Genomic DNA, 12,514 nt, shown 5'->3' with positions numbered 1-12,514 from the left:
AAAAAAAAAAAAAAAAAAAAAGATACAGGAAAGCTTTAAAAAAGAAGGAACATTTAAGATGGGCTTTGTAGAATAAATAGAAGTTCATCGATATTTTCCTTCCCTCTGCCTCCCTCCCTTCCTTTTTCTTCCCATCTTTTTGGTCAACATTTCCACATCTGCTTTCTGCTTTTCATTCCTTGTTTCAGGTGGGCTCTGAAATAGACCCATAAGTAGACAATAGTAAACATAAATGAAGTGCCAGTCTGCAAAATACATCCTCTTCCCTGAAAAGGGAATACCGTGTGTAGAGCCCCCCAAAACGGAAGGAACCTGGGGTGTTTGGGGACAGCGAGTTCATTTTTACTGGAGTGCAGCGGGTCAAAACATGAAGGAAATGGCATACCAACAGCCTAAGGAGTTTGAACTTTTCCTTCAAGGCATTTAGGAGCAAAACAATATATGACGTGATTTAAAACAATGTTTACCACATCTTGGGTGTTACCTGAAGTGACTCTAAATGGTACAGAGAGGTACCATTAATTAATTTTGAGTCACACTGATTTTCAAGTCTTATTTGTATGTTTCAGTCCTTGATTACCTCCGAGAGAATCTCAATTTGGTGTTGGTAGGTCGTTAACACCCATCTTACTCTTGCTAAGGTAACTCTTTAACAAAGCAGAGCCTTTCTCACAATGTCTGGCTAGAATTAAATCACATTGTTCTATTGTCATCTTATTTATGCCTATGGAAAGTTCTGTAGGTAACAAAAAAATGATAACTGGTTTTTGATATGTGGTAGTGAAATAAAGTTAAGCAAAAAACAAGTGGATCCACTTATATATGAAGTAAATGGTGGTGTAGGAAAGACATCGATCAGCAAAAATTGTAATGGGAATAAGCAACTGAAGGAGAGAAATGTGGATTTAGAAAGATTGCTTGCAGTCGACATGGGTGGGGACTGGAGGGGGTGAGATTGGAAGCAGGCTGGCCAGTTAGGGGGCTGTTGCAGTATCCCAGGTGAGAGCAAACTTGAGCTTGGACCAAAGCAGCCTCCAAATGATGAACAAATGGAGTAGACAGCTAGCCTCTAGAAGGCCAATGATGGACAGGAGATACCGGATCTAGGGAGGTGACACTGGCTGAAGCCAACTGGGTAGGTTCAGGGGCAGATGAGAGAGACCAAGTCCCAGGGCCTGAGCCCAGGTCTAAGACAGTGAAAGTACTGTGCACGCAGACAATAATTTTGAATTCCATTATTGGCCTTGGGTGCTAAGATGAGCTCATACACAGAGGAATCTGGGAGCAAGAGGCAGCTTGCTGCTGGATCCCAAGGCTGGCTGGGCAGCACATTCACCGGAGGAGCTATTAAAAAAACAGAGTTATTGGCACCAGTCCAGACCTACTGGATCCTACTGAATCCACTAAGCTGCATCCCAGTGTACCATATATTTCACAGTTGCTCTGATAATTCTTATGAACCCAACCTGGATGTAAGCGCAGTGTGGAAGCTCTTGCTACTCCAAGTGAAGTTGGTGGGCCAACAGCATGGGCATCACCTGGGAGCTTGTTAGAGATGCAGAATATCTGGCCCTACCTCAGATCTCCTGAGCCATTTTAATGAGACTCAGAAAATGTATTTGCACGTTAGGATTCAGGAATCACTGGCCTAGACTAGTGATTTTTTAAATCCTGGTTGCATACTGGATTACCTGGTGACCTTTAAACAAGAGTGGCTGGGAGTCTGGAAGTGGGGCCAAGGGATAAGTATGAGTTTTCTTTCTTTTTTTTCTTTTTTTTTTTTTTGAGATAGGAGTCTTGCTCTGTTGCCAGGCTGGAGTGCAGTGGTGCGATCATGGCTCACTGCAACCTCCGCCTCCCGGGTTCAACCAATTCTCCTGCCTCAGCCTCCCAAAGTAGCTGGGACTACAGGCATGTACCACCATGCCAAGCTAATTTTTGCATTTTTAGTAGAGACAGGGTTTCACAATGTTGGCCAGGATGGTCTCGATCTCTTGACCTCCTGATCCACCTGCCTCACCTCCCAAAGTGCTGGGATTACAGGCATGAGCCACCACGCCCAGCCAGTATGAGTTTTCTTACATTAAGCCTTTTAGAAACACTCAGTTGTAGGAAATAATACAGGCAATCCTGCATATGGTTTACTCAATTTCCTCCAGTGGCAGCATATTGCAAAACTAGTAAAATATCACAGCCAACATATTGACATAAAGACAATCAAGTACAGGAGAGTTCCTTCTGTAGCCACATCCCCTTTCCTCTCACCTCCCCCATTACCCCTGGCAACCACTAATCTGTTCTCCATTTCTGTAATTGTGTCACTTCAGGAATGTTATATAATGTCATACAGCTAGTAACCTTTTGGGGCTGACTTCTTTCAGTTCACATAATTCTCTGGAGACTCATCCAAGTTGATAGGAATAGCACTAGTGCATTCCTTTTTACTGCTGCATAGTATTCCACAGTTGGTTGCTCATTCACCCATCAAAGGGTATCTGGTTGTTTTCAGCTTTGAGCTATTACGAATAAAGCTGCTATAAACATTCATGTTCAGGTTTTTTTGTGGGCAAATAAGTTTTAGTTTCTCTGGGATAAATATCCAGGAGTACAATATCTCAAATATATGGTAGTTATATGTTTAGTATTATAAGAAACTGTCGTACTCTTCCAGAATGGTTGTATCATTTTCATTCCCACCAGAAATGTATAAGTGATATGGTTTCTCTGCAATCTTCATCAGCATTTGGTGTTGCCACTGTCTTTTATTTTAGCCATTCTGTTGGCTGTGCAGTGATATCTCACTGTGGTTTTGATGTACATTTCTCTGATGGCTAGTAATATTGAACATCTTTTCACATGCAGATGTGCTGCCATCTGTATAATCTATTTGATAAAATGTTTTCTCGTGTCATATGCCCATTTTCTCATTGGATTGTCTGATTTTTACTATTGAGTTTTGAGAGCTCTTTATATATTCCAAATACTAGTCCTTTGTTAGATATGTGACTGGCAAATATTTTCTCCTTATCTTTTTATCCTCTTAACAGGGTCTTTCACAGAACAAAATTTTTTCTTTTGATGGGATCCAATTCATTGTTTTTTCTTTTCATAGATCATGTCTTTAGTCACAAGTATGAGAACTTTTTGCTTAGCTGTGGTTCCTGAAGATTTCCTCTAATGTGTTTTTCTATAAGTTTTGTAGTTTACGTTTTAAATGTAATGGTCTGTGGACCATTTTGAGTTAATTTTTTACAAGGTATAAGGTTTAGATTGTGGTTCAGTTTTTTGCATGAGACATCTCATTGTGCCAGTACCATTTGTTGAAAATACTTTCTGTCCTCTATTAAATTAATTTTGTACCTTTGTCAAAAATCACTTGAGAATATTTGTGTGGTTCTGTTTCTATTTCTTGGCTCTCTGTTCTATTCTATTGATTTATGTGTTTATTCCTCCACCAATACCACAGTCTTGATTACTGTAGCTATTAATATATAGTAGTTTTTAAATTGGGTAGGTTGATTTCCCCCATTTTATTCTCTTTTTTCTCAAAATTATTTGAGTTATTCTAGTTTCTTCACCTTTCCGTATAAATTTTAGAAGAGTCTTGTCTATATGTCTTGCTGATATTTTGATAAAATTGCAGTAAATCTGTACATTAATTTGGGAAGAATTGACATATTTACTCTGTTGAGACTTCCGATCCATAAACACCCTCCATTTATTTACATCTTTGATTTATTTCATCAGCATGTTGTAGCTTTCCGCACACAGTTCTGTATAAGTTCGTCTGAGAATGTATTGATTTCCCTTTATTCCATGTAGATATTTTCACTGAGTGTAACAGTCTGGGCTGACAGTTCTTTTCTTTCAGCATCTGGAAAATATAATACCATTTTCTTCTTGTCTCTGTTTTCTATGAGAAGTCTGCTATCATTCTCATGGTAGGGTTTTTTCTCTGGTACTGTCAAGATTTTTTTGTCTTTCATTTTCAGGAGTTTAATTATTATGTGTTTTGATGTATATTTAGGGGCTTATCCTGTTTGATAAATAGCTTCTTGATTCTGTAGGTTTAGGTCTGTTGCCAAATTTGTGAAGTTTTCAGCCATTATTTCTCAAAGCACATTATCATTGCCACAATCCTTCTCATCTCCTTCTGGGACTATGATTATATGAATGTTAGATCTTTTGTTATAGTCCCACAGGACCCTGGGGTTCTCTTTGTTTATTTATTTATTCATTTATTTATTTAGTCTGTTTTCCCTCTGATGTTCAGATTTGGGAATTTCTGTTGTTGTATCGTCCAGCTCACTGATTCTTTCCTCTGTTCCTGCCATCTTTCTTTTGAGCCCCTCCATTGGGTTCTTATTTCTATTATTATTTCCATCCTAAATTCCCATTGGTTCTTCTTTATATGCTGAGACTTTTTATTTTTTTCATTTGCCTCAAGTATGTTCACATTTGCATGTTGAAGCATTTTTATGATGATTACTTTAAATGTTTTATCAGGCAATTCTAACACTTCTGTCATCTTGGTATCTATTAATTCCTTTATTCATTTTTAAATTTATCCTTATTTTTATTTTATTTTATTTTTTTTAAGACAAGGTCTTGCTCTGTTGCCCAGGCTGGAGTAGAGTGGCACAATCATAGATCACTGCAGCCTCAAACTCCTGGTTTAAGCAATCCTCCTGCCTCAGCATTCCAAGTAGCTGGGACTACAGGTGCACACCACCATGCCTGGTTAATTTTTTAAAAATAAATTTTATAGATGGGGTCTTGCTATGTTGCCCAGGCTGGTCTCAAATTCCTGGGCTGAAGTTATCCTCCTGCCTCAGTCTTCCAAAGTATGATTGCTTTTTAAAAATCCTATTTGAAAACCTTTCTCATTTTTTGATGTGAAAAGTGATTTTCAATTGAAATATGGACATTTTAGGTGTTATAACACCTAGGATCAAATTTAAATCTCCTGTTTTATCTGGTTTTGACTGACACTGCCATAGCAGGGGAAGCTGGAGGACACAAGGGGAGAGTGTGCTGCCTCATTACTTCCAGGTGGGATTAGATGTCCTGGCTCCCCACTTCGCTTCTCTTGACACCTGAAGGGTGTCGATTCCTCATTATTGCTGAGCAGATGTGGGAGCTCCATCTCCCCACTAGGCCTCTGCAGATAAGTCCCCAGCTGGGAGGGAGGGATGAGAGTGCTTCCTCACTGCTCCCCATGCACACCCCTACTGACACCGGGGGGGTAGGTGCAGGGCTTGTCACCATCTGATAGGATGCAAGTCCCAGCTCCCTGCTAGGAATTGCAGGAACACCACCCCAGCAAGGGGAGTTGAGTCACTTCATTAGAGCTCGACAAGGGTGGAAGTCTTGGCTCCCCTCCCCATTTAGCCTCATCTGGCTAGGACAGGACCAGGACACAGTATTTTTCTATGGTGTTTGGCTGAAATAGAGCAGGTGTTGTCTAAAAGTGTTCTATTGCTAAGCAGCCCCTTTCCCAATCCTTTGGTGAGACACAGCAGGCTTTTGTTTTGCCTGTGCCGATTGGCATTTCTGAGCTGCCAGCTTCTTCAGCTCAAAGTCTCTGATCTATGTGGCCGAACAAAATCCCTAGGAATTCGTCACAGTGTCACTCATTGGGTCCCAATGTTCCTCACTGCTTTGCTTTTGCCTCCCCACCTGTTACAGTCTTCTTGTGTTTGCTTTAAATATAGCAACCAGAGTTTTAGTTGTACTTAGCAGAAGAATAGAGAAAAGTACCTCTACCCAATCTTCCTGAAAGAAGACATCTCACTATGTTTTAAAAGCTCTTGGCCAGGCACAATGGCTCACACCTGTAATCCCAGCACTTTAGGAGGCCGAGGTGGCCAAACCATTTGATGTCAGCAGTTTCAGACCAGCCTGGCCAACACAGTGAAACCCTGTCTCTACTAAAAACATAAAAATCAACCAGACGTGGTGGCAGGTGCCTGTTATCCCAGCAACCGGGGAGACTGAGGCAGGAGAACCGCTTGAACTTGGGAGGTGGAAGTTGCAGTGGGCTGAGATCATGCCATTGCAATCCAGTCTGGGCAACAGAATGAGGCTCCATCTCAAAAAAACAAAAACAAAGCTCTCAGGCAGCCAGAGTTGAGAACTACTGGTATAGGCTGGCATCTCCATGAGAATAGGAACTGTGTTCATCCCTCGGCTATCACAATATCTGTACCTGGCAAGAATATTCATCAGTGAAGATTTTGTGGATGGTTTGATGAAAGGAAAGGAGAATGAATGGATATATGAATGAATAAATGATTAATCTATGAATATCAGAATAGAACTAGGAGCTAGGTTGACTCACACTCATCTATGACCCTATATATAAATAACTCCTATATATAAATATGTAAATAACCCCTATATATAAATACCCTGGCCCCAGAACCAGCAAGAGGGCTCGACCAGCGGGTGGTGCTAAAGAGCCCCAGGTGTGGGATGAGGTGGCAGGTGCAGGCAGGTGTCCCTGATCAAGTCACTTGACTGAAAGACGAAAGTCACAAGAACTCCTCATTACCTATGAGCTCTCTCTTATAAATACTGCATCTCCCTCTTCTTTTTCTCCTGCCAGCTCTTCCATTTAGTTCAATATCATCAATCACTTTCTTGTGCCTCAAGAAGAGAACAGCCCAAATAACTCTGGTCTTCCTTAGAGTTTTTAATCTCTAAGGATTCAGAACAAAATGAAAACATTATTCATCACGTCCTGAAATGATACTTGTGTATGTGCTGGGCTTGGTGGTGTGATCACCGTGTCCTTGTCTCATGTTGGCACAGATGTCCATATTTTCCAATTCCCTGGAATCTTTATTTAAAGCATTTATTTATTTTCCTCACTTCACAGTGAAAAGGATGATGGCGTATGCATTGTGTCCTCTTCTCCCGTTAGCAAGGATGTCCGTGTTTTCATTTCCCTGAATCTTTATTTAAAGTGTTTATTTATATCCCTCTCTTCACAATGAAAAAGAGGATGGGGCGGGGAGAGTATGTGAAGTTTACTCAAAGATCTTATCATAGATGGGTGCCACTTGGACCTTTAAGTGAAACTTGCTCTTCAGTCACTCTGGAATCTCTTAGTGCAGGCACCAAGCCCTGTAAACGCCAGAAGCCTCTGTTTCCACATCATTAAAATGGGGGGTTGGGGCAGAATTATTTTCATGAGGTCACCAGCAAGATGAGGATTAAATGATGCAATATGGAAAATCTCCCAGCCTGATGCAATCCAGAAAATATTACTTTTCTTTTTCTTCATTGCTTTTTGAGGTCAGAAGTTAAGAGATAACTGAGCTGGGCTTTTAATGCTGCTTTTTTGCCATTTCATGATAATATCCTTCAGCTTCCCTTTCTTTCACTGAGCTTTAATAATCCAAGCCTGTCACACCAGGGCTGTAGGGAATAGACAAACAATCAAGCAAGTTCAATCTCTTAAAGCAAAGTATAAAATGAGAGAAGATCACAGACGCACAGGAGGTAAGGGTTTGATGTAGCTCAGTCATTTCTCTCCTTCCACTTCTGATGACTAAGTTAGAAATTACCCATAACATCTCCCTGCCCCTTTTACAAGAAATCATGAGATCTGTTTAATCTAAATCTTGGTTCTGACTAAAGCAGTTCTGCTAAGCAACTAGTTTATTTTCATTTAAATGATGCTGAGAATCTCATAATTGATTCTGTTTCCCAGAATCTGGCGTAATGAAATAGATTTTTAAAACAGAGAGATCTGGAACCCAAAGCAGCCTCTTTCTTAGTCCACTGAAAATATTTTTTAAAAACTTGATTGAGGTGTAATTTATGTATCATAAAATTCACCCATTCTAAGTGAATCATACAACTCCAGTTATTGTTAGTAAATTTACAGAGTTGTATAATCATCATTAGAATCCAATTTTAGAACATTTCTGTCTTTTCCAAAAGATCCCTTCCTGTTCCCCCTCCACTATCAAGCAACCACTAATCTATTCTCTGTCTCTATAAGTTTGCCTGTTTTGGACATTTCATATAAATTGAATCATTCAGTGTGTTGCCTTTTGCCTCTGGCTTCATTCACCTAGCATGAGGCTTCACCTAGAATGAGTTCATTCATGTTGTCACTTGGAACAGTATTTTGTTCCTTTTTATTGACAAATAGACCACATTTTGATTATCCATTCACAAGTTGATGAACATTTGGGTTTTTTCCACTTTTTGGCTGTTATGAATAATGCTATAAATATCTGCATGTAAGTTTTTCTGTGGTCACGCTATCGGTTATCTTGGGTTTATATCTAGGTGTGGAAACAGGTCATATGGTAACTATGTTTAACCATTTGGAGAACTGTCAGACTGCTTTTTACAGTAGCGGCACCATTTTACATTTCTACCAAACAGACAGCTGACTGATTGGGGGCAGGCAGATCAGCTGATTGGGCGAGGCGCCGACAGGTTAGCTGACTGGGTGGGGCACAGACAGATCAGGTAACTGGTTGGGTAGGAAAGTTATGAACCCTTCCAAAGAAATTTATAAGCCAAGCTTCAGTCTTGAGCTTTCAAGGGCCAATAAATTGTTGGGGAATCAGATTTGGTACTTTTATCCTGTGTGTATTTAATATGCCAGGTGAGAATTAAATGCTGCCAGTTCTAAACAGGGCCTGGTGCATGTGGAAAATAAGAACTTTGAGAATTCTTATTTCTCCACATCTTCACCAGCACTTGTTATTGTCCTTCTTTTTAAGTTATAGTCATCCTAGTAGATGTGAAGTGCTATCTCACTGTGGTTTTTATTTTTATTTTCCTAATAACTAATGATGTTGAACATCTTTTCATGTGCTTTTGAGCCATTCCTGTGTCTTGTTTGGTGAAATGTCTGTACAAATCCTTTGACCATTTATAAATTGGGTTATTTATCTTCTCATGATCTGAGTTGAAAGAGTTATTTATATATTTTGGACACATCAGATATATGATGTATCAGATATATGACCTATAAATATTTTCTTCCATTCTGTAGCTTTTCATTTTCTTAGTGGTACCTCTTGAAACCCAAAAGTTTCTCATCTTAATGAAGTCCAATTTAGCAGTTTTTAAGAATTCCTTGTGCCTTTGGTGTCATATCTAAGAAATCTTTGCCTAACTCAAGGTCACAAAGATTTAGCTCTTACACTTAGGACTATCATTAATTATGAGTTAATTTTTGAGTATGATATGAGGGAAAGGCCTAAATTCATCCTTCTGCAGGTAGATCTCTGTTGTTCCAGCATACAAATTATTGCATTGTGTCTGCTGCCTTCTTCTATGCCCTCCTTTATTTCAGCATTCCCAGAGGTGAACAACCCTCCCCCTCTTGCCCCCAGTGGCAGCCCCCCACCCCCTACTTACCTATCACTTTAGTAGATGAGACCAACAGACTGTCTTTATGGGACAACTCCAATTCCAGTGTTCCAGAAGAGAGAACTGGGATAACTGGTCTGTTCTGAGTCAGGGGACAACTTCCGGTTCAATCACATGTGCCCAGGGATCAGGGTTATGTGGCATGGCTATGGCTGCCAGAGCCCACCCTAGGTGAGATGATGGTTCTCAGAGAGGAAGCTTGACTTGAGCTGGGCAAATACCCCAAAAGGTGTTCACTCCTGGGTCATTATCTCATATTCAGCATTCTGCATCCCCTACGAACCAGTTTCAGGTTCCTACCTGGGGGCTCACAGGTTGAATCCCCCAGATTTGTTTTGTTTACCCTGGGTAGTGTTCAAGAAGACAAATGAAACAATTGAATAATTGACAGCATTTAAAAACTTAAAAATTTCATGTAAAAACTCCAGATTTTGTTTCCTTTTAAAAGCAGGCAGATCTGAGTCTGCAGCAGTTGGTGGCATGTGAGTGGCAGCTGCACTCTTAAAGCAGAGAACAGGCTCTCCAGGTTGCCCCAGTCCCTACCACTCCCTCTTGCTCTACACACAGTCCTCTGTTAGTAGCTTTTCTTCTCTGACTCTGTAGACTCTTTACATATGTACCTCCACCCCTGGAAAAGCCACTGGGGCCACTGCCTGCCCACAAGTTCATCTGCTTCTTGCACCTTACCCAGAGGCTGAAGCCAGAACTCCCCTAGATTCTGAGTCAGTCAGGTTCCTGCAACACTGAGCTCATAATGGAATTTTGCTATTTGCAGTCTTCATCACAACCAGTAACATAGATAATCCTGGGTGTTTCATGGAAATTATGACCTAGCCAGTCTTAATGAGACTATGCAGTACTGGAGCACCCTCGTGCCTGGTGCCTCTTTCTCAGAATTAGATCAAAGAAGTGTTCTGACTTACTTGACTAGAATAACCAGCCATACAAATGAGGGAGAGGATAGAGCAGTTTGCACTGGGGAGTAGCAGGTGAATCAGTTTAGAATAAATCAAGAAAGGAATCCCAAACTCTCACTTTGTACTGGAGAAAATAGAAGTTGTGCTAAGCATGTGGAAAACATTTCTTTATTTTTATTTTTTTTATTAAAGGAATCTATTTTATTATTTTTTTTCCAAAATGAATGCAGTTAGCTCTCATTTTCCCTATTATAAAATGAAGACAATCTCATTGTTGAAATCCTGGGAAATACCAAAGATAATAAATATCATCCAGTACCCAGAGAAAACCATGGTTGATGTAACATAACAGAGATTCACCCTGGATAGAAGCCTGTTGGTTAACAGAATTGACGTTGTCCTGTGCAAACAAACCACGTCTTTTATAAATTTAATTCCATCATGAGCATTTTCCCTTCTCATTTCTGGTGCTCCATAATGATTATAATGACCCCATGATATTCTATTCTGTAGCTACCTCAGATACATTTAGTTCCCAAATGCCAGCTCATTTCCCTTTATTTCCTATCAAAAATAATGTTGCAGTAAGCATTTTTGTGCATAAATCTTTATTTACATTTTAAATTACCATGAGAGAAATTTCTAACTATAAAGTGTCCAGGGAAAAGTAGAAAAGTGGACCAAAAAGTATGATGGAGCAATATTCATCAATGGGATAAATCTTACCTCAAACTTCTGTAGGTCTGAACTTCCTTATACAAATTATGCCTATACTTTCTGCACTTAGTTCAGCACTTACTTCATCTTCCGTGGCTTCTGCTGCTCTATACCTCTTTGGGTCTCTCTCTCTCTCTCTCTCTCTCTCTCTCTCTCTCTCTGAGATGGAGCCTTACTCTGTTTCCCAGGCTGGAATGCAGTAGCATGATCTCAGCTCACTGCAACCTCTGCCTCCTGGGTTCAAGAGATTCTCCTGCCTCAGCCTCCTGAGCAGTTGGGACTACAGGTGTGTGCCACCACGCCTAGCTAATTTTTGTATTTTTAGTAGAGACGTGGTTTCCCCATGTTGGCCAGGCTGGTCTCAAACCCCTGACCTCAGGTGATCCACCCACCTGGGCCTCCCAATTTTGAGTTGTCATGACTGGGAGCTCACAGCTACTGGCATCAAGTGAGTGGAGGCTAGGATGATGCTAAATGTCGTCACCCAGTACACAGGACAGCCCCCCACAATGAAGAGTCATGCAGCTCAAATGTCAATGCTAAGACCAAGGTTAAGAAACCCTCAGTTAGGGCCAGGCATGGTGGCTCATGCCTGTAATCCCAGCACTTTGGGAGAATGAGGCAGGCGAATCACTTGAGGTCTGGAGTTTGAGACTAGCCTGACTAACAGAGCAAAACCCCTCTACTAAAAATACAAAAATTAGCTGAGTATGGTGGTGCACACCTATAGTCCAAGGTACTCAGGAGGCTGAGGGAGGGGAATCACTTGAACCTGGGAGGCAGATGTTGCAGTGAGCCAAGATCATGCCACTGCACTCCAGCCTGGGTGACAGAGAGAGACTTTGTCTAAAAAAAAAAAAGATAGAAGCCCTGAATTAGATAGACCTAGGTTCATACCTTAACTTCAGCAACCACTTCCCAGCTATGTGACCCTGAGTAAGTTGCTTCACCCCTTGGGCTTGAGCTGTCCATTTCCTCCTCTCCACCTTGGGGATCACCAGATATTCATTCCTCTTGGGCTTGTGGGCATTTAGTAACTGATGTGTGAGAAGCACCAGCCCTGGCACTCGGCTTCTTACTGTTTCAGCTGCCCCTGTTGGTGCGGCAGGATATGCAAGGAACGCTGACTGGGTTGTTTGCTGCAACATGGGCCTGATGGGATTAGACTATAATCACTCTAGTCAAAGCCCTTCCCCACCTAATGGTTTCAGAATGTAGTCATTGCCTTAATTCAAAAATGATGATTTGCTTGTACACTCTTAGGGATTGGTAGATTTCACCCTTGAATGTTTAATATGCTACACTAATTTTTAGTTCAGTAATGTCGATTCAATCATACCTTATCTTTCTTTAAACAAAAAGGAAAAATATAGATTTTTTAATAAAAACAAATCATGGCTGGAGATGGTGGTGACTTACACACCTGTAATCCCAGCACTTTGGGAGGCCAAGGTGGGGAGACGGCTTGAGCTCAGGAG

General features: G+C 40.8%; 1 protein-coding gene across 2 annotated transcripts in view; it reads left to right on the top strand.

Annotated features, from left to right (window-relative positions):
* The window catches only part of HRH1 (histamine receptor H1), a 96,328-nt gene that overhangs the window by 69,851 nt on the left and 13,963 nt on the right, over positions 1-12,514 (top strand). The gene's annotated exons all lie outside the window — the stretch shown is intronic.

Source organism: Cebus imitator, unplaced genomic scaffold (genome assembly GCF_001604975.1).
Source record: "Cebus imitator isolate Cc_AM_T3 unplaced genomic scaffold, Cebus_imitator-1.0 Scaffold281, whole genome shotgun sequence".
In the NCBI taxonomy this organism is placed as follows: Eukaryota; Metazoa; Chordata; class Mammalia; order Primates; family Cebidae; genus Cebus; species Cebus imitator.
The sequence above is the reverse complement of the archived record's forward strand: the minus strand, read 5'-3'. Positions and strand labels throughout refer to the sequence as shown.